Source organism: Dromiciops gliroides, chromosome 1 (assembly GCF_019393635.1).
Source record: "Dromiciops gliroides isolate mDroGli1 chromosome 1, mDroGli1.pri, whole genome shotgun sequence".
NCBI lineage: Eukaryota > Metazoa > Chordata > Mammalia > Microbiotheria > Microbiotheriidae > Dromiciops > Dromiciops gliroides.
The window spans coordinates 104456092-104483917 of record NC_057861.1 but is presented as its reverse complement, the minus strand read 5'-3'; the positions used below and the strand labels follow the sequence as shown (position 1 = coordinate 104483917).

Below are 27826 nucleotides of genomic sequence, written 5' to 3'. Positions count from 1 at the left end.
GCATCCTACATATCATCTGGACTGAAGTAGGAAATGAAATAGATAGGAAGTTTTCCAGTAGCAAATCACAAGTCCAAAGCAGAGTAAGTAGGCTATAGTAGGAATGCAGAACGTAAGTTACACAGACAGTTTCAGGAACCCTCTAATTGACAAAGGCAAAGTAACTCATAATTTCTTGACTTGGCCTAATGATCCTTTAAACAAAAGATAATAAATTTTATCCTCAATTTAATTTTCACAAAAAGGGAAGAATCTTGCAGAGCAAGGGGTGTGGGAGTGTGCAGACTATTATGACTTAGAATCTGCAATAGAAAAAAAGAAGGAAGTTGGGTATAGTCTAGACTTGTACCCCAAAGCATAAGAGAATGAATCTCAGAGGTTCTGAGAGAGAAAGGAGACTCCACTGACCTAAAATATAATAGAAGACATTAGCCAAGAAAGGATGGGAAGTGATCAAGAAATTCTGAAGAGACAAAGGGAAACAATTCCAGTGTAAATTGACTGATGTAGAGAATGCATTGACTAACTTATATTTTAAAAAGTCATGGGAGGGCAGCTAGGTGGCACAGTGGATAGAGCACCGGCCCTGGACTCAGGAGGACCTGAGTTCAAATCTGGCCTCAGACACTTAACACTTACTAGCTGTATGAGCCTGGGCAAGTCACTTAACCCCAATTGCCTCACTAAAAAACAAAACAGGGCAGCTAGATGGCACAGTGGATAGAGCACCGGCCCTGGAGTCAGGAGTACCTGAGTTCAAATCCAGCCTCAAATACTTAACACTTACTAGCTGTGTGACCCTAGGCAAGTCACTTAACCCCAATTGCCTCACTTAAAAAAAAAAAAGTCATGGGGTCAGAGCCGGAAGGGATCTTAGAGATCATATGTGGAAAATGGAAGCAAGGACTGGTAATAAAAGATAAGTATAAAAGTATGGTCCGATCCATGGTATGCCAGTTAGGTGGGTCAGCAGATAGCGTGCCCAAGCTGGAGTTAGAAGGACTTGAGTCCAAAATCCAGCCTCAGACACTTAGTAGCTGCATGACCCTGGGCAAGTCACTTAACCCTGTTTGCTTCAGTCTCCTTATCTGTAAAATGAGCTGGAAAAGGAAGTGGCAAATGCCAGGAAAACCCCAAATGGGGTTACAGAGAGTCAAAACAGGATTGAAACGACTCATCAACAAATGGTCCTTTAAGAATTGTGTCAAGGATACTAAAGCCCAGAATGAATGGAGGCAGATGAGAAAAGTTAAAGATGACAGATAAGATTTTCTAAGGCTATTCTGAAGAAAGGAGGAGGATCCAAAAAGGAATAGAGCCACTTTCAGGTTGGATGAGATGTTGCTTTTACATAACAGAAGGCAGAGCAGTGTGCTTGCTTAGTCCAATGCCTGGCACATAGTTGGTGCCTAATCTTTATTGTTTGTTCGTCTTTGTTTTGTTTTTGTTTTCCATTGAGAATATCTGTTGAATAAACTTGAAAAGACAGAACAAAAAAAAGCTAAGGAGTTGATACTCAATTCACGTGAAATTAGTTGAATGTTATCTCACAAATCTAGGTGGTTAGTATTTGAGACCTACATTCAGAAAGACCTAAGCTCAGGTTTTGCCTTACACATGTACTAGCTGTGTGTCACTTGCTCAGCCTGCCTGTTTCCATAATATTTATTTTTATTTTATTTTTAATGATAATAAACATTTTTATTTAAAGTTCTGAGTTCCAATTTTTATCCCTCCTTCCCTTCCTCCCTTCCCTCCTCCCTGAGGCAGTAAGCAGATATAAGTTATACATGTAATGTAAAACATTACAATATTGGTGCTATCTGGATTTTATTAATGACTTGAATTAAAGGGATAGATCTCATGTTATCAAATTTGCAAATGACATGGTACTAAAGAGGGGATGTTCTAGAAGTATTGGATGATAAAATGAGGTTTCCAAAAACACTAACAGGCAAGAGTGGCCAAAATTAATAGAGATAAATGTAAATTCGTTGACTAGGTTTCAGAACCTCAACTTCTGAAGTCAATGAGGCATGGTTAGCCAGAAGCGCAAACATGAGGCGAGTCACCCTGAGAACTTCCAGGCATAAGATCTAGCAGGAGCAAGGGGATCATCCCTCTTTACTGTGGCCCGATAAGATCACAGCTCGAGTGTTATATTCCGTTCTGGCCGCCAGGCTACAAGTGGAGTGTCTGGATCAGGGCCCACCAGGATGGTGAAAGATCTTCTGGTACCATCATGTGAAGTTTTGTTGAGGGGAACTGGGGGTGCTTAGCCTAGAGAAGAAAACAGTTGTTGAGGTGAGTAGATGGGGAATATAGCTCTGTTAAAGCCCCTGAAGGATTGTCATGTGGAAGAGAGAATAGATGTGATCTGCTTGCTTTGTCCCTGGAGGGCAGAACTAGAAGTAGTGGGTTAGCAGTTTGAAAAAGTTCCTAAAATTGAGGGCTATCCCAAAATGGAATGTGCTGACTCACGAGGACTCTTCCATCAATGGCTGGAAGATCATTCACTGGGTATGTTGTAGAAGAGATGATGGTTTCAGGTATGGTTTGAACTAAGTGACTTCTGAGGTCCCATCCTTCCAACTCAGAAATTGCTTTATTCTGTGTCTTAGGTACATTCTAATGTAATACTTAGCCCCATTCTTCAGATGAGCCAGCTGAGGCTCAAGGAAGGTAAAAAATGATTTGGCCAAGGTTATACAGCTAGCTTAGAATGGAACCCAGCTCTTTTGTCTCTCCTGGGCTACCCCTCCATTCTCTCCAGCACCCATCCCCACCCCTGTCCTAGGATTGGTCAGAACACACAGTGACTTAATTTTGACTGCTGAGAGACAGAGACACACCTGAGACATACACACACCAACACACATATACACACAGACTAGACGGAGCGTGCTGTAATGAGGTAGATACTAGTTTGCACAGGTGAACTTGAAGACTCTTTTACCTCAGCCAATCACATGAATTTGGTTTTTGTTTTCCAAGTTCAGTTTAATGTTTAAATACAATCAAAAAGGCTGGACTGTGGGAGAGAAGGGAGTGTTCTCTGCCTTCAGGCTGAAAATGAAGCATGATAAGAATGAAGCCTTGCCTTCTAGCTCCTGGGTAAGCAGAGGGCATTGCACACAGGAGTAGGCTGTTTTGTTTGAAAGGGGATAGGACAGGGGTTAACTTTTTTTTTTTGGTATTATGGGCCCTCTTGGACAGTCTGATGAAGCCTCTGGACCCTATCTCAGGATAATATTTCTAAATGAATGAAGCATGGAAATCTAACATCCCTGGCCAGCCTCTGCTGGAATCCTACTTCTAAAGGCTGTCTGTTCCCTAACTGGAATAACTTAATTCCTGAGGAAGAAGTTTTTCCTTGATGAGCTGAAATCTTCTGTTGTTCCTACTTTTCATTCTCCTATTGGATTGCCTAGAACTCACGCACTGGTGCCAATTTGTATTAGGCAAAAGTTAGAAACAAACTGCCCAGTGCTTGGGGAACAACTGAATTAATTGTGGCCTATGAACGTAATGGAATATTGTTGTGCTATAAGGAATGATGAACATCGGGAATTCAAAGGGTTGTTGAGAAGATTCGTATGAAGGGATGTATGGTGTAGAAAAAAGAACCAAAAAAATCAATATACACACTGAATTACAACTGAGCAAATGCAAACAATATTATAGGAGGCCCTCCCTATAAAGGTGAAGGGGACTGCCCCTCACCTACTTTTTAAAACACACGAACTTCCTCCTTTCCTTGAACAAAGGGCAGATTTTAAGAGGGTTCAGTTATTCTGGCTATCAGCAGCAGGCACTACTATGTGGTTTTGTTTTAACTGTTTCAGGGAGTATACTTTGTGTTGGTGTTTGCCTTATTGGTTTTCTTAAAACAAAATTTGTCATTAAAAAATATGATCGCATATCTCATAAGACACTTCCATTTAACTTGCTTCTCTTTTGTCTGACAGTCAGAAAGCATTTGTTCAGTGCCTACTATGTGCCAGGCTCTGTTCTCAGAGCTGGAGATACAAATAAAGGCAGAAAGACCCCCCCCCCCCCCCCCCCCCCCCCCGCCATCCAGGAGTTCATAATCTAATGGGGCTGACTATGTACCAACAACTATGCACCATGTGCAGGACATTGTGTGTATGTATATATACTCTATGAGTTATATTATACGATGTAAATTGGAAGTAAGCAACAGAGGGGAGGCAATAGAATTAAGACACAGTGCCTAGCACAGCGCTAGGCCTGCTGTAGCTACTCTATGTAGACTTCTTAAACTACTGGACAATATGGCTTATCAGAAAGAACACTAGGTTGGTCGTTAGCTGGCCTCTGTTCAGTCCTACCCCTGACGCTCACTTGTTGTATGGTATCAGACAAGTCATCTCCTCTCTCTGGTCCTGAGTTTTCTTCTTTAAAATTAGTAAGTTGGACCCAGATGATCTGTTTCCTTCCACCTCAAAAAAATTTTTTTTTAAAAATCTGTTTTTTATCAACTTGATAGCATTGATTTAGGGATAGGAGGTAGGGGGGAGGATTCCTCCTTGTGGTAGTTCCTTTGAAAAGGTGCTGTGATGGACATCCTTGAATTAAATTGCCTGGAGGGATATGGGTTGTCTCATTAATACCTATAGTAAAAACAGAAGGAATGCCCTGCCTAGCTCCTAACCTTCACTGAATAATTGCCAAGCTCTGTGTATGTAAGATAAACTGGTGTGAAGGAGCCATGTGTCAGTCAAGAGGATGAATGTTTGTTTCCAGTCCCTTACCCCAGCTGTGAGGGAACAACTGGAATTGTTTGCATAGCTCTCTCCCTCCTTAGAAGAGATGTTTCCCTCCTGCCTTGCCTCTCTTTGGCAGATTTAGCATTTTAGAAAAGGTTTTGCTCTCTGGTTCCCTGGTTCAGGGACCCAGCTAGACAGTACTTGTTAATTACATGACTAGGTTCATGCTGATTTACCTCAGTGTCCTCATCTGTACAGTGGGGATATTGATACTTTCATTCTCTGTCTCACAGGATCAATGAGAAAAAAATTTACTGTAAACCTTAAAGTTCCATAGAAACTTGGTCTTTCTGAGATATCCCAAGTCATATATTTCCAGCTTCCCCCAAGAATTTGTATGTGTTTGGTAAGAAGGCAGTGTAAATATACCTCCCCATTCAAGAGATGAAATAAGGTCATTCTGTCATGTGTGAATTTTCAGCATTTATTAAATACCGATTGTGTATATGATACTGTGGAGGGGAGTGTTTTAGTTGGATATGAAGATAAGATCTCTCCCTGCCCTTTAGGGGTTGATATTTTAATGAAATATAATAAGTCTTATTATTACTACAAATAAGTATTATTAGATGAGGGCAGCTAGGTGGATGGAATCCTAGATCTGGAGTCAGGAAGAAAGACTCATCTTCCTGGGTTCAAATGTGCCCTCAGACACTAGCTGTATGATCTTGGGGAAGTGACTTAACCCTGTGTGCCTCAGTTTCCTCATCTGTAAAATGAGCTGAAGAAGGAAATGGCAAAGCACTCCAGTATTTTTGCCAAGAAAACCTCAAATGGGGTCACAAAGAGTCTAACATGACTGAACAACAACTACATTAAAGGAAAGAAGGATGTTGTTACCTGTGAATTGAGTTTTCTGAATCATGCAAAGTGGATAGAGGTTAGAACGTGGGAGATTAAATAATAAAAGTAATATTTTAAAAAAAAATTTGTGCTTCCTCTTTCCCATCCCCCATGCAAAACTGGTCCCAAAGAAGATGACAGAAACCCAAATCCTGTCCATATGGCTAAGCAAGTTGTCCTCATTTGTAACAGTCAAGGACTACTCTTTGAAGTGGTTTTAAAACCAGTTTGGTAACTTGATTTGGAAAGCTGTATCAATGACCCCGAGTAACTCATTTGGCTCATTAGCTAGTCATCTGGACAGGGCAAATTGGTTTAAATGGAATGAAATGGGTTTCTCCCTCTTCAGGATACCTCACAATTCATGGCTTCTGTCCAGGCACCTAATTGCTGCTAATACCCCTCCTGAGCAGAGGACCATAGCAAATCCATCCTGAGAGCCTCGGAGGAGTTTTAATGTGTGGATTCTACTTCCCCAAGGGGTTAGGGAGATAGGGCTGATAAAACATAGGAAATTAACCTGAAATGAGCTGGGCTGGGAGAGGAAGGGAGATATACCATCAAAGAAGCAGGTCTGACAGACAGCATGGAGCTAGAGTGAGAGATACTTATCTTTGAGGAGGCAAAGATAGCAATAATCATAAAAGAGAGCGTATGAGCTGTAAGGGACCCTGGAGATCATCTGCCTTACCGGCCTACCCTGCCCCCAATGTAGAGATGAAACAACGAAGGCCCAGAAAGAGGAGGCAGTCTAAGACTGCCCAGTTGATTGCCTGTTGTTTTTACAAATTAGAGTCACCTGAAATGGAGACAGAAGTTCCCTGAGAAATTATGGAAATATTGTGCCCTAGGATAACTGTCAGAATGGTCTGGGTATTAGATAGGTCGACCACATCCATTGCTTCTGATCCAGTGCCTTTCATGCCATGAACACAAATTGAATGTGTTCATTTTAAGCTAACTTCTCTTTGGGGTTTCATGCAAGATTAATATTAACTGACTACCACATTGCACTTTTCCATTGTAGGGCACTGTTTGTCCTCCGAGGCTAGGTCTGGGTGGGTATCCACCTTTGAGTGGTGGCATTCAGGGTTGAAGATTCGGAGCTTTGAGAGGTCTCAGTGGCTATCCTATGTGTGGCTGTTTAGTCACAATCATTGATAGTTTAACGTCCTTCAAAGCTCCGTTCAGATGCTGTCTCCTTCAAGAAGCCTTTCTACTGTATAATCAGTAAGCATATATTAAGCACCTACTATGTGCCAGGCACTTGCTAGCACTAGGGATACAAAATAAAAAGGCCTCAAGAAGTTCCCAATCTAATGGGGGTGACAACAAGCTACAATACAGGATGCTAGAAGTAAGAGGAGCTGGGGAGATAGGATCCTGTAGGAGATGAAGTTTTATTTGGGATTTATTCTAGCTGTATAAAAGAATTTTGGGTAGTCTGATTGGTATGGCACTGAATAAGTAGAATTGTAATTTTTATTGCATTATCTTGGCCTATCCATGAGCAATTGATATTTTTCCAGTTACTTAGATCTAATTTTATTTGTGTGAAAAGAGTTTTGCAGTTGTATTCATAGAGTTCTTGGGTTTGTCTTGGCAGATAGACTCCCAAGTATTTTATATTGTCTATAGTTACTTTAAATGGAATTTTTGTCTCTTGCTGCTGAGCTTTGTTTGTCACCTATAGAAATGCTGATGATTTATGTGGATTTCTTTTATATCCTGCAACTTTACTAAAGTTGTTCATTGTTTCAAGTAGTTTTAGTTTTAGTTGATTCTCTAGGATTTTCTAAGCATACCATCATATCATCTGCATAGAGTTTTGTTTCCTCCTTGCCTATTCGAATTCCTTTAATTCCTTTTTCTTCTCTTATTGCTAAAGCTATTTAGCTGGGATTTTAAGGAAACCAGAGAAAACCAGTTGGTAGAGAGGAGAAGGGAGAACTTTCTAGGCATGGGGGAAGCCAGAGAAAATGCCCACGGGCCAAGAGATGGACTATCTTGTTTATGGAACAGCCAGGATATCAGTGTCACTGAATCAAAGAGTATGTGGAGAGAGGGCAGTAAAGTGTAAGACTGGAAAAGTAGGAATGAGCTGGGTTATGAAGGGCTTTGAATGCCAAGCAGAGGATTTTGTTTTTAATCCTGGAAGTGATAGGGAACCACTGGAGTTTATTGGGTGTATGGGAGGGTGGGGTGTGTGTGTGTATGTGTAAGAGAGACAGACAGACAGACAGACAAGACAGACAGAAATCAGATCTTTAGGTAAATTATGTTAGTGGCTGAGTGAAGGATGGATTAAAGTGGGGGAGAAACTTGAGGTCAACAGACCCACCCATACATCAGAGTTCTCCTCATTCTATAGCTCTTTCAATGTTCACTGTTCTCATCTTTGCCAATTTTTGTAGCATGAAAAACTGTAGATTTTAAATTTTTTTCATTAAAAAATTGTGTTATAGAATGTGTTTTTCATGTCATTTACAGTTTGGAGTTCTTCATTTGAAACTTTTAAAAAAAATTTCCTAGTCTTTGATCACGTGTGTTACTGGGACACAGCTCTTAATGTTACATTTTTTATCTGTTACATATTTCAGATATTAGACATTTATGGGTGATATTCGATACAAAATATTCTCATCTTACAGATCTCTTCTAATTCCAGCTTTGTGCATTTTATTCATGAAAAATAGTTTACATTTTATTTAGTAAAAATTATCCATCTTATCTTTAATTGCATCCACTTGTTAAAAATTTTTCTCCTTTCCCATAATTCAGAGATACCTGTTCTCATATTTTAATTTTTTTTTCATGGTATTGCCTCTTATATTTAGGGTGTATATCCACTTAGAGATTGTTGTTATTTATAGTGTAAGATATTGGGCTAAATCTAATTTCTGCTAAAGTAGTTTTGAGTTTTTCTAGCAGATCTAGTTAAAATGAAAGTCCTCATGAATTTATGTTGTTGGTTTTATGAAACATTGGGCTACTATTTATCTGTTCTTAATTATCTGGTCTGTTACACCTAATGTACTTTTTTGGGGGAGGGTGACCAGTACTAAGCAGTTTTAATGACTTACTTTATAATACAGTTTGAGCCCTAGTAATGACATATCCCTTTGATGATTCTCTTTTCACTATTTTTTCTTAAAGTTCTACATATTTTTGTTCTTCCAAATGAATTTTATTATTTTGTCTAGTCCAAAAAAATTCCCTTGATAATTTGATTTTTATAGCACAGAAACTAAATTAACCTAGATTTGTCTTTTTTATTATATTGTCATAGCATCACCATAAGCTATGGATCACTGTCCATTTGTTTAAATCTCTATTTTTGTAAAGATATTTTGTTATATTTGCATAATTCTTGGTTCTATATTAGCAGGTTATTAGCTCCTAGGTTCATTATATACTTTCTAGTTATTCTGAATGGAATTTATGTTCCTGATCACCATGAATGTCCCCTGAGGCCCAGTCCTGAGCCTCTCCCCCCTCTATACTATTCCAACTCCAGGGGTTCCTTTTGCTTCCAGAATCAAATTTTAAATCCTCTGGCTTTTTTTTTTTTTAAGTGAGGCAGTTGGGGTTAAGTGACTTGCCCAGGGTCACACAGCTAGTAAGTGTTAAGTGTCTGAGGTCAGATTTGAACTCAGGTACTCCTGACTCCAGGACCAGTGCTCTATCCACTGTGCCACCTAGCTGCCCCCTCTGTTTGGCTTTTAAACCCTCTCCCTCTCCCCCTACCTGGCTCCTTCTTACCTTTCCAGTTTTCTTACACCTTACTCCCCTCCATATACTCAATGGTCCAGTGACACTGGCTTCCTTGTTGCTGCCTGTGAGAAACACTCCATCTCCAAATTCTGGGTATTTTCATTGGCTACCTGGGTATTTTCCCCATTCTTGGAATTATGTCTCCTCCCATCTTAGCTAAAATCTCATTTTTAATGCTAATACCTTCCCTGGGCTGATTATCTCTATTTTATCCTGTCTATAACTTGTTTGTACATAGTTGTTTGCATGTTGTCTCTCCCTTTAGACTGTGAGCTTCTTGTTTGTTTGTTTTTTGATGTTTTTTGCTTTTGGGGGGGGGTGAGGGAAGGAGTAATTTTATATTCTCAGTGCTCATCAGCATCTCCTGGTGTGTAAAAGACACTTGACAAATTCTTGTTGACTTACTGTTTTTTCTTGGGTTTTGTTATTACTGACTATTCAAGGCCTCCTCTCTCTGGGCATAGTGAAAGTCTTACCCAAAGAGGATCTAAGTAGGTAGAAAGGGCATGGCTTTGGACTCAGGACTTGTGTCCTCATCTTGGTTGGCTCTGTTACCTGTGTTACCAGAGGTAAAGACACTCACCTCTGCCTCCACGATATCTGAAATCAGTTCTAGCTCTAAATCCTCTTAAGACATGAGTGTGTTGGGGGCAGCTAGGTGGTACAGTACATAGAGCACTGGCCCTGGATTCAGGAGGATCTGAGTTCAAATCCAGCTGCAGATACTTGACACTTACTAGCTGTGTGACCCTGGGTAAATCACTTAACCCTTGCCTCACCCAAAAAAGAAAAAGAAAAAGGGAAAAAAAAAAATCCGTGAATATGTAAAACCCCCCACTGAGGTTATTAGCTTATACTAGGTAGAATGTATTTCTCTCTCCATCCCTCCCTCCCTCCCTCCTTTTCTCTCTCTCTCTCCCTCTCCCCCTTCCTTTTTCCCTTCCCTTCCCTTCTCCCCCCCAAACATAAGACTTGTCAGTTATTTTTCAAAGTTTCTGATTGGTTGCAGATTTTGCTATAGAGTGAACCCTCAGTTGGCAGGAGCTAGGAGGATGAGAAGGACCATTGTTGAGTGTTCACACAAAGGTGTGAAAGAAAAAGGTCCTATTTGCTCAAAAGTATTTATAGCAGCCCTTTTTGTAGTGGCAAAGAACTGGAAACTATGGGGGTGTCCATCAGTTGGGGAGTAGCTAAACAAATTATAGTATGTGATTGTAATAGAATATTATTGTTTTGTGAGAAATAATGAATTGGGCTATTTTAGAGAAACCCAGGAAGACCTGTATGAACTGGTGCAGAGTGAAGTGAACAGAAAAAGTAGGACACTTTATACAATTGTAAAAAATCCTATTATCCCAGACTTACTTGTACCAAGAATGGTGACACCCCAGTGAGGGGAAGTACCAAGTATGATCACAAAAGATACCTAGGAACTTAGAAAATTCAGTCACATACAAGGTTTCCCTTGGATATCTTCCCAAGGGCCATGGTTTGGGGAGAAATGTATTTATTTTTAGAACAGATTTTATTGATATATTCTGTTTCTTACATCACCATAGTATCACATGTATCTCTTCCCCCTCCCTCTCTCAGAGAGTCATCCCATATGACAAATAGCTTTTTTTGATAGAAAAAACATTAGCACAACTGATTTATATATGGGGAAAAGTCCAAAAACATGTGCAATATGTAACACCTTAAAGAGAGAAATTTAGACACAAAGAAAGGGTTTTTTTAGCAGTATGTATGGTGGAAAGAAATCTGAATTTGAAGTCTGAGGACCTAGGTTTATGCCCTGAATCTGCCATATTTTAGCTCTTCAACCTTAGGCAAGTCACTTTACCTCTGTGGCATTCACTTTTCCAATTTTGTGAAATGTATGTGTTAGAGGAAGAGAGGGGGTGTTGTACTAAATTTACCTGTATGGTCCCTTTCAGTTTTGTCCTATGATCCTATAATAAATAGCAGGCAAACACCAGCAAAGATCAAGATTAGTTACTTGTGTGGGGGGACAGTTGGGGTTAAGTGACTTGCCCAGGATCGCACAGCTAGTAAGAACTCAGATCCTCCTGACTCTAGAGCCTGTGCTCTATCCACTGCACCACTTAGCCGCTGACCCCTATCTGTTTGGTTTTAAATATGAGAATATGCCCAGTATCATCCTATTGACCATCTTAGGGAGAGAGTTTGGTGTACTAGAAAGAAGACTGGATTCAAAATCAATCCTAGGTTCAGATGTTAACTTTGCATCTTTACTGCTTGTGTGACCTTGGGAAAATCATTTCTCTGGACCTTGGTTTCCTCAAATGAAAATGTTAGACTAGATAACCTGATCATTGCAAAAGTCCTGACATTGAAGACCAGAATACTGATAGTTCTCATGATTCTTCTACCTTTAAACCTCTTAGTACTTGATACCACCTAGATACTATAATGGTAATTCCTGTAAAGTAACTCCCTGCTACTCTTGGGCATAATACCTACGCTGGCCATGGTGCTGACATCTATGAGGAACATGACTTATAAGATACATAAGGTACATGTCCTAAAGGACCCTTATTGTGGGTTGGGGAAGAGGATGTCTGCTCATGAATAGATTGTAATATAAAATGGTGTGTAATCACGATTAAATGATAAAAGGTGTGTTTGAGAGAGAATTTGAGGTACTTTAGAGTTGGACATCATTGAATTCTTCAGTAGCCATGGAAGACTTTGTGAAGGGAGGTAAAAATTGAGTAAGAATGTAAAGGGTACGTAGAATTCAGAGTCCTTTCTGAACACTTTGGTCTTTGCTCTGCTTTCACAATCCTTAGCCTAGCGACTGAGCAACCTGGCTTATTCTGCACTCTCTAGAAAAACTTAATATCAATTTCTGTTTTTTAATTTTGGTCTGAGTCAGTATTTCCATAAGGATTTCATAAGAACTTCTAGTTGCAGTCCCAGAGCCCTGTAATTTGACTGTAGAAATAGCAGAGGCCCTCCTTCACCTTGATAACCTCCATAACCCTCCTCTTATTATTCTTATTCCTGAGCCCTGTTGTCTTAATTGAATTTGGCTGTTGTCCCAGAACTGACTGTGAACATACTGAAACTTGAAAAGCTATTGTAGTTCTTCAGGTAGTTAAATAAATAGGCATTTTTTGAATTAAATAACACTTATCAATCAAACTCATTGGTTCCTCTGACTCCCACCCTCTTGCCATCTGACTTGGATCCCTTTCCCACCATTTATAAATTTGAAGATTAATGTAGTCTCTTTCCTCTTTTAGTCACTCCATGTCGTAATAATGTGTGTCATCCTCCCAATGGGATAAGGAGACTGTTCAACCTCTAAGGTTACCCAACTCTTACAGTAAAAGTGTAGTCATTTTGAATTGGATCCAGTTCATGGCTTGTCACTTCCCAGCCAGGGTTATTGGGAAGAGGAATGTAACAGAGGCTGAGCTGGTCACCCTAGGGATGTTCTGGCCAAGCCAACTTTATATGCTGAAGCACAGGCATCGTGTTGAGTTATTTCTTTCAAGGGAACTTAACTTCAGGGGAAGTTAACACTGTAAATTGAATCATATTTTTACATAAGAAATAGTGTTATGATAGAGGTTGTGTCCCTGAACAGTGGCTTAATACCCTTTGATAAAGTTTTTTTTTAATCTTATTTTTATTGATATCTTTTACTTTTATATCACATTCATTCATTTCTTTCTTTCTTTTTCTTTTCTTTTTTTTTTTTTTTGCAAGGTAATGGGGATTAAGTGACTTGCCCAGGGTCACACAGCTAGTAAGTGTCAAGTGTCTGAGGCCAGATTTGAACTCGGGTCTTCCTGAATCCAAGGCCAGTGCTTTATCCTCTGTGCCACCTAGCTGCCCACATTCATTTCTAAATATATCCCTTCTTCCCTCCTACCCAATGACCCATTTGTCCCTTCTAATAAAGGTTAAAAGGAGGAAAAAAAGAGATTCTAAAACAAACCAGTATATTAACTGTGCCTCATAGTACATGCAGTATTTCATAGCCATGGTCTCCTACCTCTGCAAAAAGGAGAGAATTTTCTCTGTCTTTTCCAGGACAAAATTTGGTTATTATAATTTTATAGTGTTTAGTATCTGTTTATGTTGTTGTTTTCATATATTTATTATTTTCCTGTTCTGATTATATCAGTTGACAAAGCCTGACATGCTGCTCCTCTGCCATCTTCATGCAGTGCTTCTGCAGACATTCCATCATCTCTTTTTCACTCCCATTTTTCTAGATCTGGGGAAAAAAAAAATCACTGTTCCTGTGGTTCTGCTCATCATCCCTGGGAGTTCTCCTTCATGGCCACTTTTGTCGTTGTTCTTGTTCAGTCATGTCTAACTCTTCATGATCCCGTGGACCATAGCACACCAGGCCCTTCTATATTCCAATATCACTCAAGTCTGTTCAAGTTCATGTTCAATTGTTTCCATGACACCATTTATCCATTTCATCCTCTGTCTCCTTTTGGGGGTGGGGGCAGTGGGGGTTAAGTTCCCATGGTCACACAGCTAGTAAGTGTCAAGTGTCTGAGGTTGGATTTGAACTTGGGTCCTCCTGAATCTAGGGCCGGTGCTTTATCCACTGTGCCACCTAGCTGCCTCCTCTACTGTCTCCTTTGCCTTCTGCCTTTAATCTTTCCCAACATAAGGGTCTTTTCCAGTGAGTCCCATCTTCTTATGTGGCCAATGTATTTTAGCTTTAGTTGCAGTATTTGGCCTTCCAGTGAATAGTCTGAATTAAGTACTGACTGTTTCGTTCCTTGTCCAAGGGACTCTCAAAAGTCTTCTCCAGCACCACAGTTTGAAAGAGTTGATTCTGAAGCACTCAGTTTTCTTTATAGTTTCACTCTCACAGCCATACATTGCTACTTGAAAAACCATAGCTTTTACTTTAATGGACCTTGGTCAGCAAGGTGATGTCTCTGCTTTTTAGTATACTGCCCAGATTTGCCATTGCTTTCCTTCCAAGGAGCAAGTCTTTTAATTTCATAGCTAAAGTGATTATATCTTTAATTGATATCTTTGAACCCAGGAATATAAAATCTGATGCCCTATAAAATATGTTATTAATAAAATAACCTCTCTGAGGAAAGGGACTGCCTTGCTTTTGTATTTGTATCTACAACACTTATTAACAGAGTACCTGGCACATAGTAAACACTTAATATTTTTTTAATCCATTTATTTAACACCATATTTAATCAATTACAAACCCACACACCTGTAAATTGTATGCAGCTAGGTGGCCTAGTGGGTAGAGTGTTGTACCTGGAGTCAGGAAGACTGGAAAATGTCTCTGGTACTTAACTAGCTGTGTGACCTTGGGCAAGTCATTTCACCTCTGTTTACCTCAGCTTCCTCAACTGTTTTTTTAAAAAGAGGATAATAATATCTCACAAGGTTGTTGTGAGGATCAAAGTGAGTTAATATTTGTGTAGGACTTAGGACAGTGCCTGGTATGTAATAGGTGCTTAATAAATGCTTATTTCCTTTCTAAAAGGCATACAAATTCAGTATAAAGGCAATGCTGTTTGTTATATAGGAGTTTCCTGGGTGTCAGATTATATATAGAGAGGTGGAGGAGCTTTACCTAAGACAGGAAGCAGAGATCTCCTGAGGACTGCATGTGGGAGATAGAGCACAGTAGAATAGACCAATTAATTGACATGAGCCATGTACTCCCTAACATATGTGTATTGGCAGAGGCTTTGTAAGTGTGAATCACTGTGAAGGCAAAAGCTGCTTGTAGTGTGACTGAAACAACCTGGACAGTAGGATTTAATGCTTGTTGTAGTTTGGGGACAGGGCATGCTGAAGTTGTTTTCTTCAGGACTTTTGCAATACTGTTCCTTATTGTTTGAGGGACCATAAGTAATTCTCCTGGCAAGCAAAGCTAATAAAAGCTGAAATTTCTATAGTATTGGAATGCTCTCAAAGCAATTTTGTGTGCCATTATCTAATTTGTTCCCATTTTACAGATGTGGAGACTAACTATGGCCTGGAGCAATTAAGTGACTCACCCAATTGCATGGGTCTAGTAAAGTTCAAAAACTAGAACCAGAATCCAGGTCTCAATGGGTAAACTCAGGGGCTTATTATCTCACTATGGCAAGCTGTTCTTTACCAGGTGGAAGAGATGGAAGGAATAGAATATCATTAAAAATTCCATGAACATTAACCTATTAAGTTATGCTTTGGGCTGCTTTAGGAAAAGTGCTATGTTAACATTGAGTTCCATCATCTAGAGTTCTGTAAGATTATTCCCAGGACTACAAGGTGCCAACAGTTGGTTATTTGCTTTTTTCTTTTTTTTTTTTTTACCCTTCTTCCTGGTTCATTCTTCTTAAACTTTGTTTACTAATCAATCTATCATTCAGGTGCTTGTCACTTCTTAACCACTTGAAATGTACTTGCCTTTCCCAGTCACTTACTTTGCTCCAGCTTTCATTACCCTAGAAGTAAAGGGGGGCAGGAACTAGTATGATGTAGCCAAGTAAAAGTGGAAATGTAATTTACTAAAGAGAAAGACCTGAGTTCAAGTTCCAGCTCTTACACTCAATAACTATATAGTATTTAGTAGGAAGCAAGTTGCTTCACTTCTCCTTGAACCACCTATCTCATAAAATCGGTAACTCTGTGACATTCTTAAATCACTATAGAAGAGTCAAGTTAGCTAGCATTAAGTACTGACTGTATGCCCAGTTACTGTGCTAAGTGCCAATACTTCAAAAAGGCAAAAACAGTCCCTGTTCTCTGAGAGCTGGCAGTGTATTGGGCTGATTATTATCAGTTTGTTCTGATCCTTGGGCATCCAAGGTTCTCAAGACAGAGCTTTTGTATGCTGAAAGAGTGATACAAAAATGAATAAGACACTGTCCCTGTTTTCCCCAGGAAGCTCCCAAACTGGAAAGGTATGTTGTGGAGGAAAGTTAAAGATAAGACAGGAGTAAAATGAACTAGAACATAGAGGAATGTGAAAGGGTGGGGAAAATGTTTAAAAAAAAATACACAAGAGTTTGAGGGGTGAGGTGGCGACCAGGAAAATTGTCATATAAAGTAGTGACATGTAGAGATGTGAATCACACACTCTGAGTGGAAGGAAGTAAATCTCTTTGTGACTCTTAGAGTGCTGTGTAAATAAGAGTTTTGTTTGATTCTGTGTATTTAATTCAAGACAAAGATTTAGAATTGGAACGGATCTTAGAGGCCATTGAATCAAATCCCTTGGCTCTATTGATGAAGAAACTGATAGAGATAAAGATAAATAGCTAAAGAGGTTAAATGAGTCTTCATTTCTCACCAGGCTGTAATCTGGATTCCTCCATCATGCTCCAGAAAACTCTTCATCCTGGGAGATCACCTTGGCCCTGGAACTCAGGCTTTAGCCCCTGGGGCCCCTCCCTCTGCCTGGATGGCTTCTCTCAGAACCTTCCTGTCTCTCGGTGGGCCATCTCTACGTTTCTCACCAAGCTACAACCTGGATTCTTCCATCATGGCCTCCTGAGGTCCCTTCCTCTCCTCACTCTCTTCAGCCTCTTTTTATTCATTGTCATCCTCCATTAGAGTATAAGCTCTTCTAGGGCTGGGACTGCTTTGCTTTTCTGTTTGTATTTGTGGTCCCAGTGTTTTAGCTCAGTGCCTGGTAGATAGAATGGGTTCGATAAATGCTTATTGACTAACTTGGTTGCATAACTAATAAATGCCTGAGCCTAGATTTAAACCCAAGTCTTCTTGACTTCCAATTCAGTGCCTATGTATACTGTGTAATGCCCCAAAAATAACATCTAGAAGCCCAAATCTAAGGAGTTGATGAGTTGGCAAGTCTGGCAAAATTCACCTCCTTGGCATTTTTTTGCATCTCTCTACTTATCTCTACTCATTTGAGAATTGCTCTAGTCCCTGGCCCTCATCAGTTCTCCTTTGCACTGTTGTGAGAATCTTTTCACCCTGTATCCCATCTCTACCTCCTTTAATCCATCTTCCTTACAGATGCCACATCGATATTCCTAAAGCAACAGTATGTGGTCACCCCTCTCCTCAAAAAACTCCAGTGGCTCCCTGTTGCCTCAGGGATATTGGACATTAAGCACTCAGCATTAAATGGTCATCTCTTTAGGCAGCTCTGGAGGAAGAAAAACGAATGAGACGCAGGAACCGATGGGCAATATAGAGCACAGTTTTCCGATGTCCTCGTGGCAGGAGCTGCGGCTCCCGTATTAAACTGCACAGCCACACTGTGGCCTGTGGCTCTTCAAGGCGCTGATCCATGGTCGTCCGCGACTGGCAGAAGCCTACTACTATAATAAATTCTTATTGACTGACTGACTGACTGACTGACTGATATGGAATACCTTCTTGCTATTCTCACAGTGCCCTGTTCTTAGCTTGTAGAGTAGCCGAGGTAGAATTTTAGCCCTGGTCATACCTACCTTGACAATGAATGGGTGGAAGAAATTGGGAAGAGGGAGCCCTCCTCAAATTGTACCCTAATTTTATTTATCTGTATACATGGAGAATCTCCCCAGTTAAAAGTAAGCTTTTTGAGTGTAGAGAGTGGTATCTCTAGCATCTAGCACAATGTCTTGAATACAATACTTGCTTAATAAGTATTGTTGAGTTTGTTTTTCAGGCAAAGTTATTTTCATGACCCATGTCAGTGCAGGATGAAGGTACAGCGTTTGACTGCCTAGACATTTTGGCTAGAAATTGTCTAAGCGCACCTCTCTCTCTCTCTCTCTCTCTCTCTCTCTCTCTCTCTCTCTCTCTCTCTCTCTCTCTCTCTCTCTCTCCAGATCTTCTTTTTTGGGAGAGGGAGGTGATGGAAGAACTGGGGCATGGACAAGGTGGAATGATTTCTCTGTTTTAGTGGATACAGTCACCCCATGGCCTAGCTCCAGTGGTCTCACATGTTCTCACCCAAGGAGGAAAGAAAAAAGGCACTGGTGTGAACCTCTAACAGAGAATGTTCTGTTTCATCTAGAGCTAAGTGTCCATGATTTAACTCGGGGGACACACTCAGTGAACTGAGCAGAGGAAAATACTGACTCCTCCTTTCCATGTTCTCTGGCAAAAGAAGAAAAAAAGAAACGAATGACACAACCATTCAGCTTATTTTTTGCAAAGCTCCAGGCTTCCCTGAATAGGGAAGAAGCAGGAGTTGCCCTGTTACTAAGGGAGACTCTTCTTGTTACTCTTCCTCAGCTGGTCTCACCTTGGGCTTGGTTTGCTGCACTGGAAGCAGAGGGGTAGGCCCTGTAGTGATGAGCTGATGACAACTGTCCTTTCCATTCATTCCCTTAACTTAGCCTCACAGCATCCTGGTGAGCTTGACAAATCTGGTATTAACAATGCTATTTTGCAGGAAAGCAAATTGAGCTATGGAAATGTTAGATGACTTGCCCAGAGCTAGAGGCTTGTGGTTGAAAGACTCAGAAGTAGAATGTGTGTCTTTGGAATGAATCCAGGCCACTTTCCTTAGTAGGCTATTCCCCCTGGCCATAGATTTTGGAGTAACTTTCCTACTTGGTGGTCAGTTGGTGGCAACGGGGTCAGTCCTGTTCAGTAAGACACTGTCACTTTTTGGAAGCTCATTGAAGTTTGGAATCTCTTAGTACCAACAATCTCAAAGTTGGAGGGAACATTGGGAGATGACCCATCTCTTCTTATTCCTACTTGAGCAAGAATCCTCTGTATCACTATCCCTGAAAATGGGATGTTATGCCCACTTAAAGACACCACTCAAAGATTCCCGCTCAGGAGGAAGGCCATGCTGCTTTTGGAGACCTCTTGTTCTTAGGAATTTTTCTTTTTTTCAAATATGGTGCTGGACACAGTACTTCTTCTTCTTCTTCTTCTTCTTTTTTTTTTTTTTAGTGAGGCAATTGGTGTTAAGTGACTTGCCCGGGGTCACACAGCTAGTAAGTGTTAAGTGTCTGAGGCCAGATTTGAACTCAGATCCTCCTGACTCCAGGGCCGGTGCTCTATCCACTGCGCCACCTGGCTGCCCCTGGACACAGTACTTCTGATATAGTTTGACCAGAAGCTTTCTTCTCCTCCCCTCCTCCCTTTTAAAAAAAATACTGGCTCTTTTAGCCTTTTACTTACTAACTTATTTTTCATTTACATAGAACAGCAAAGAACCCCTGAGGGTAGGGGGAGACACAAGGAAGCCACCTTGACCACCATATTCCCTCAGAAACTGATGAAGACATCCCCAGGAGCCTTGAGTCTGGCAATGCTTACAGCCTCGTGTCCACAGCCATCATCCTAGGAAGGAATCCCTATGGAGATGCAGCCTGGCAACTGATCCTGCGGGGGCTATAGATGAAGCAAGCTATCAGAGACTCAAAAGAAGGATCTCAGCACTGCAGTGATGTGATTTTTATCGGTACAACTGATGTGAAAAGCAAACTCTCAATTCATTAATTTATTAACATATTGCCAAACTCAGAAATTCTTATGCTGTTGTATTTATTCTATCTTGCTTTCTGTTCTATTAGATAGACATTTTTTTAAAAATTTATTTTATTTGGGGGGCGGGGCTGGGCAGTGAGGGTTAAGTGACTTACCCAGGGTCATACAGCTAGTAAGTATCAAGTATCTGAGCCCAGATTTGAACTCAGGTCCTCTTGAATCCAGAGCCGGTGCTTTCTCCACTGTGTCACCTAGCTGCCCTGACATCTTTTTTTTTTTTTTAATTAACTTTAATGAAGAAGTGTTGTTAAATACTTGATGCACATGAATAGTTTCATTATTGTTCTGTAGCCTCTTAACCCAATAATTCATTGAAACACTTTTGCTTAAACACTTGCATTGCATTCTATTCTGAGGACTGTGGGATTTTTCCACGTGGCTTACAGCTGAAATGTGTTGTTTCCCTGATTAGATTGTGAGCTCCTTGCAGGCAGGGACTGTCTTTTCTTTTTCTATGTATCCCCATTAGCGCAGTTCTTTACACAGAGTAAATGCTTAATAAATGCTTTGTTTCCCCACTCATTTATTCAAATAAATGTTTTTACAAATATTTTCCTTGTTTTCTCATATGTTCTTTCCCCTTGCCTCCACCTCTCTGTCGTCTCTTTGTCCTTTGTGGCTGATCTTTTTGGGGAACTCTGGTAGAAGAAAGAGCTCTATCTAGGGGACTCAAACCCCAAGACAGTCTCAAGCAGTGAATACAGAATTAGGACTCCTTGTCGAGCTTGTCTGCGGGACCAGTGGGTCCTTCACAAGATAATAACAAAAAGAAAACCTTAAAAAAGTATTCAAGTTCAAATGTTCAAATTCAAAATTCAGATGTCACCTGCTTCCAAGACTCTGTCCTTGACCCTTCTAGCTGATTGTGATTTTTCCCTACCATATTCTAATATTTATTTTTGGTATCATTCCCCAAGCCATGCATGACACATCATTCATGCATGGCATGGCCTTAAATAAATGTTGACTCATCCCTCCCAATGTTGATTACCTCCTAATATTTTATTACACCTAAAATCAGAGGATGTAGACCTAGATTAGATCTTAGAGATCATTTAGCCCATAATTCTCATTTTCCAGGTCAGGAAACTGAGGCCAATAGTGTTGAACTCACTTTCCCAAGGTTGCACAGATAGTAAGTGCCAGAGCTTGCATTCAAACCTAGGCTTTCTAATTGCAACCTTGATTTTTCTATCACAATATGTAGCCATAGCTAGTTTTGTATTTTATTTTTATAGGTATTTGTTTTGTTTAAATCATCCTCAGAGAATCCAATTAGAACAAGCAGAGGATAAATACAAAATATCCTGTCATGAGAAAAAATTAAAGTAGTGAGGTAATGAATTGTTATTAATAATAAAATAATATTTTAAAGCATCATTGAAGTATATCTGAAGGACTGATCTCCAGACCTTTGAATACCATACTTATATACACAATCCTTTGTGATTTAACACAAAGGTTAGGCATAAAAAGAAGTCTTCACTTTTGCTTTATAGATTTAAACTTGGCACCTCTAGCCTTGAACCTCCCAGGCTGAAGAGGGAATGCCAGGTCTGTCTGGTCACAGTTATACAAAAGCTGACTTCCTGTTGGAAGAGAATTTATTAACAATAGATCATGCACAGGTATTTTGTTAAATAAAATTACATTCCTGTCCCAGGGAGCATCTAAAAGCCCTCTGGTTATCCCCAAAGGTCGGGGAAGTTTCATTAAGTATCTTAATGAAATGTCAGTTTGACAAGATGTGTGTTTAACTCATATTTGCAAATTTTTCTTTGGATAAAGATGGATTCTCTCCACTCCACTTCCCCCAAATGAAGCAGGACCCTTATGTTTGAATATGAAATGCAAACAAAAATTGGATCTAGAAACTTTACGAACAGTCTCAGTAAAAACAAAGAAACTTTTTTCCCCTATTGTTGTCGTAGGACTCTCTGCCTTTACTTTTATTTATATCTTTTTAATTTTTAAAAATCATATTGCTTGCTTTCTCAATGGGTGAGGGAAGGGCTGAAGGGATGAAGAGAATGTGGAACTCAAAAAACATTTTAAATTGAATCATTACACTTTTTTTTCCAAATGTATGTTTGTTTTTGATTATCTGACTAGGAAGTCTGTCATTCTTGGAGAGAGAAGAGGCCTGGCTTCTAGTCATAATTGTGTCATTAACTTACCTTGGGGAAGGGGATAGTCACCCATCTTTTCTGCTTGCTTCTTAGTGTCATCATCTCTAAACTTGAGGGAATTGGAGTAGGTAATAACTGACATTTATATATTGCCTTAAGCTATACAAAATATTTTGCATATACCTTTGGGAATAACCAGAGGGCTTTCAGATGCTCTTTGGGCCAGGAATGCCATTTTATTTAACAAAATTCCTGTATGTGATCTGTTGTTAATAAACTCTGTTCCAACAGGAAGTTAGTTGTTTTGTATGTTATTTGATCCTCACAGAAGCTCTGAGACAGATGCTATTATTTCCTCCGTTTGTCACATAATGAGGAAACTGAGCCTGAGAGAGATTGAAGAACTTGCCCAGGGTTACAGAGCTAGTAAGTTTAAGGCAGGATTCAAACCCATGTCTTCCCGAGTCCCAGGTCTAGGTTTTTATTGACTATGCTTTTGTAATATATAAAAAGTTTGAGAGAGTTTCTGGGTAGTGATCATTTTGTTAATTATGGCTAGCAGATAATTAATAAATGGGTCATTTGGCTGTCTCTGGTAAACCAAAGACCCCTTATAGAACCCACTTGGAACCTTGGAAGAGTGGGTGTTCCAGAGGGTGGAAGTCAACTCTGATGGGTTACCAAGTAATAAGCAAATGAATATTATAATGAGAGGTGGGATTATTCTAATGAGGGTCTGGGGACTGTGACTGATCACTCAGTGACAAAGAGATTTATCTATACCCATACCACCTAGGATAATAATCTAGACAAAAGGGGAAATCCACTTCTACCCAGACCTGTCTGACTAAAACACAATGGGCCAGAATTTACCAATTAAACTAAACTACAGTTTCTTTACCTTTTGATGAGATCTGAGTTTTCCCAGTTGGGTACCTCTCACCCAGTATTTCACCTTATCATCCATCAACCCTGACCTTTAGGGTCTGATTTCTGAATGTGGAAATAGGAAGGGGAAAAACCTTAGTCCTAATTCAATCATTGATTATTAATATAAGAAAGAAGTAATTCTTTCTCTCACTTTGATGCCATATTGAGATGATACTGCCAACCTTTTTTTTAGCTTCAACATTTGAAGATTGCTGTTTCTCCAAGGATGCCATCCTGCTAAAGGATAGCTCAATTGATAGCATTATCCCTAACTTGTAGAGAATAAGGTTAGGCCAGAAACTAGACCAAAGCCAGGTTCCATACTGCTCTTTGTATGGGCTAGTTCATTTCAACTTCACTAACTTGCCTTCATGCCCAACAGATCCCCCTTTATAATCCTAGATGTATTGACAGTTTGCATTATTGGTCCTGATAATATTGTGGGATTGGGTTAGAAAGATAGTTTGGCAGGGCAGCTAGGTGGTGCACTTGACACTAGCTGTGTGACCCTAGGCAAGTCATTTAACCCCCAAGCCCCTACAAAAAAAAAGTCTGGTATTTACTAAGAAATAAAGTACGTATCAGTGGAATGGATTAGGTACCACAATACACAGTAGTAAATGGCCATAGTAATTTAGTGTTTGATAAACCCAAAGATCTAAGCTTTTTGGACAAAAACTGATTATTTGACAAAAACTGCTGAGAAAACTGGAAAACAGTATGACAGAAACTAGGTATAAATCAACATCTCCCACCATTTACCAAGAGAAGGTCACAATGGGAACATGATTTAGACATATAAACAGTTCTACCCTAAGCATGGAGAGCATGTATTAGTTTACCTGTCAGATGTGTGTGAAGAATTTAAGACCAGACAAGATATAGAGAGCATTACAAAAATGTCAAATGGATAATTTTACTCCTAACACAGCCAAGATTAGAAGGAAAATGGGAAACTGGAGGGAGATATTCACAATAAATCTCCCTGATAAAGACCTCATTTCTCAACTATGTAGAGAGCTGAGTGAACTTTTTAAGAATATAGTCATTCCAAAAATTGTAGGGGATATGGGGAAAATGAGACTAATGCACTGTTGGTGGAGTTGGAAACTGTTTCAACCATTCTCTACAGCAATTTGGAACTATGTCCCAAGGGCTATAAAATCATGTATACTCTGACCTAGCAATACCACTACTAGGTCTGTATCCAAAAAGAGAAAATAAAAGGGAAAGGACTAATATATGTGAAAAATATTGATAGCAGCCCTTTTCTGGTGGCAAAGAATTGGAAATTGAGGGGATGGATGTCCCTCAATTGGTGAATGGCTGAACAAATTGTATGTGATTATGAGAGAATAATATTGGGATAAAAGAAATTATGAGCAGTGCTCTCAGAAAAACCTGGACTTACATGAGCTAATACAAAGTACTCTTTACAAAGTAATAGCAACATGGTAAAATGATCAGCTGTGAATGGCATAGCTATTGTCAGTAATGTAGTGATCCAGGACAACCCTGAAGGACTTATAATGAAAAATGCTATCTATTGGAAGAGAAAGAACTAGTGGTGTCTGAATACAGATTGAAGCATGCATACATACATACATATACATATATATATATATATATACATATATATATGTATATACTTTAAACTTTTCTTTTTGTCTGTTTTCTTCCACAACATGACTAGTTTGGACTAGTTTTGCATGAGTACACATGGATAACTTAGGTTGAATTGCTTTCATTCTCAAAAAGGGGGTAGGTGGGAGAGAATTTGGAGCACAGAGTTTTAAAAATGGATGTTAAAAATTGTGGGTTTTTTACTTGTAATTGGGGGAAATGAAATGCTAAATAAAGAAAAAAATTAAAAGAATATGAGTCATTCCCCAATTAATGGTCAAAGGATATGAACAGTTCAGACAAATCAAAGCTATCTATAGTTGTATAAAAAAATGCTCTAAATCGCTATTGATTAGAGAAATGCAAATTAAAACAACTCTGAGGTAATACCTCATACCCATCAGATTGCTAATATGATAGAAAAGGAAAATGATAAACGTTGAAAGGGATGTGGGAAAACTGAAACATTAATGCATCGTTGGTGGGATTGTAAGCTAGTCCAACCATTCTGAAAAGCAATTTGGAACTATGCTCAAAGGACTAGAAAATTCTGCATACCCTTTGATCCAGTAATACCAGTACTAGGTCTGTATCCCAAAGAGATTTGGTTTTCTTTTTTGTTTTGTTTTGTTTTTTTAGTGAGACAATTGGGATTAAGTGACTTGCCCAGGGTCACACAGCTAGTAAGTGTTAAGTGTCTGAGGCCAGATTTGAACTCAGGTACTCCTGACTCCAGGGCTGGTGCTCTAACCACTGCACCACCTAGCTGCCCCCCCCCAAAGAGATTTAAAAAAAAAAAAAAAGGAGAAATAACCTATTTGTACAAAATATTTATAGCAGATCTTTTTGTGGTGGCAAAGAATTGGAAATTGAGAGTATGTCATCAATTGGGGAATGGCTGAACAAGTTGTATATTATTGTAATGGAATATTGTATTATAAGAAATGACAAACAGGATGATTTCATAAAAACTTGGACTTACATGAACGGATACAGAGTAAAGTGAGCAGAACCAAGAGAACATAGACATAGTAACAGCACAATTGTACAATGAACAACTGTGAATGATTTGGCTAATCTCAGCAATACAATGATCCAAGACAATCCCAAAGAATTCATGATGAAAAATGCAATCTGTCTCCAGACAAAGAACTGATGGTGTCTGAATACAAAACGAATTTTCTCTCTCTTTCTCTCTCTCGTTTTCTCCCACAAAATGACTATTATGGAAATGTTTTACATGATTGTACAAGTATAACCTATATCAGATTGCTTCCCATCTTAGGAAGGTATAGGATTTGGAACTCAGACGTTAAAATTTTTCTTTACAGGTAATTGGGGAAAAATAAAAATATTATTTTAAAAAATCATTACCAACTATTTCAGAGACTACAAATCCCTTGAGGACTTACTTACAAGCTTATGTCTTTTAATTCAACTAAATTCACTGAACATTTATTTCCTTTGTTTCCCTTCAGTACCTTTGACCTACCTTTTCAGTGATAGGGTTTGATTGAATTGAAAGCAGCTGGATGGACTTGAGCATGTCACTAAACCTTTATGGGTCCTTTTCCTCATCTGTGAAATGGGGATGATAATATCTGTAGTGCTTCAGGGTTGGTGTGCAAATCCAATGAGATAATGGCTATAAAAAGTGCTGTGCAAAACTTACATTAGCGTATACATATCAGCTGTTAGCATATATAAATGCAGCTTGGGCTTTTGGGAGGAGGCACTCTATAAATGCCAATTTTTGTTATTATATCCTTTTGCCTTTTCGGGTTGTTCCAAAAGGAGCTTGCCAGCTTAGTAGCTGTTGCATCCGCCCTGGCAGCTGCTACAGTTAGGAGCCTTAAATGTGGTTAGCTGTGGAGGGGCTGAACACACACAGGAGATAAGATTCCTGCTCTGGGGCAGTTGATTCGTTTTGGCCCCAGCCTTTAAGTCATGCCAGACTCTTAAATGGGATCCAGCCCAGCTCTCAGAGCAGAGGCAAGGGAGTATAGTGGGAAGAGGACGATTCAGCTACTTTCAGTGTTTGAGTTCTGGCCCAGTGCTAGTAATCAAGAGCAACTCACTCCCATGTTTCTGGGGCTTAGTTTCCTCTTCTATGAAATGGGCATAATAATGTTCGCTTTGTGCTATATCCATCAAAAATTCATTGAGCTGGGGGCAGCTAGATGGCGCAGTGGTTAAAGAAAGCACCGGCCCTGGATTCAGGAGTACCTGAGTTCAAATCTGGCCTCAGACACTTGACACTTACTAGCTGTGTGACCCTGGGCAAGTCACTTAACCCCCACTGCCTACAAAAAAAAAAAAAAATTCATTGAGCTGTGTGCTAAGCACCAGGGAAACATACAAGGATTAAAATAGTCCTTGCCCAAGTTTCTTACGTTCCAGACCTGGGAAGATTGGGAGGCAGAAATAGGGAAGCTGAGAAGAGGGGCAGGTTTGGGGGGGGGAGGGGAGAAGATTTGGGACATACTGAGTTTAAGCTGTCTCTGAAATATTTAGGTTGAATTGTCCAGTAGGTAACTGGTGGTGTGGGAACTAAAGCTCAAGGGAGAGCCTGGAACTTGTGATTTACATAGCATATGTTTATGTTATCTGCCCAGAGATGAAAATTAAACACATGGGAGCTGACGAGATTACTGAGATAGAGAGTATAGATAGAGAAAAGAAGGACAGAACCTTGGGGAGCACCATTGAATAATGAGCTAGCAAAGGACAGAGAGAACAGAAAGGCAGGAAGAGAACCAGGAGGCAGTAGTGTTAAGTAATCTTCAAGAATATCCAGGAAAAGAGTGACCAACAGTGTCAAATATAGCATGGGGATTGAGAAAGGTGAGCAGTGAGAAAAGACTATCAGACAGCCATTAATAAGAGATTATTGGGGCAGCTAGGAGGCACAGTGGATAGAGCACCAGCCTTGGATTCAGGAGGACCTGAGTTCAAAGCTGGCCTCAGACACTTGACACTTACTAGCTGTGTGACCCTGGGCAAGTCACTTAACCCCAATTGCCTCACCAAAAAACAAAACAAAACAAAAAATAAATAAGAGATTATTGGTAACATTTGAGAGAACAATTTTAGCTGAGAAGTAACTGCAAAAGATTGAGGACTAAGTGTGAATTGAAGTGGACCGGCAAGTGTAGGCAGCTTTTTCAAGATGTTTGGCTGAAGGATGACTTCAGAAAGGTCTGGAAAGACATGCATGAAATGATGTCTAGTGAAGTGAGCAGAAACAAG

The 27826-nt window shown here is 39.7% G+C and overlaps 1 long non-coding RNA gene across 1 annotated transcript in view; it reads left to right on the top strand.

Annotated features, from left to right (window-relative positions):
* LOC122734426 overlaps positions 1–22242 on the top strand; it is a 178032-nt gene extending 155790 nt beyond the window's left edge. The window contains exon 5 of the long non-coding RNA XR_006354062.1: positions 19550–22242. This is a non-coding gene — a long non-coding RNA (uncharacterized LOC122734426). The remainder of the gene's footprint in view (positions 1–19549) is intronic.
* The last annotated feature ends 5584 nt before the right edge of the window (positions 22243–27826 follow it).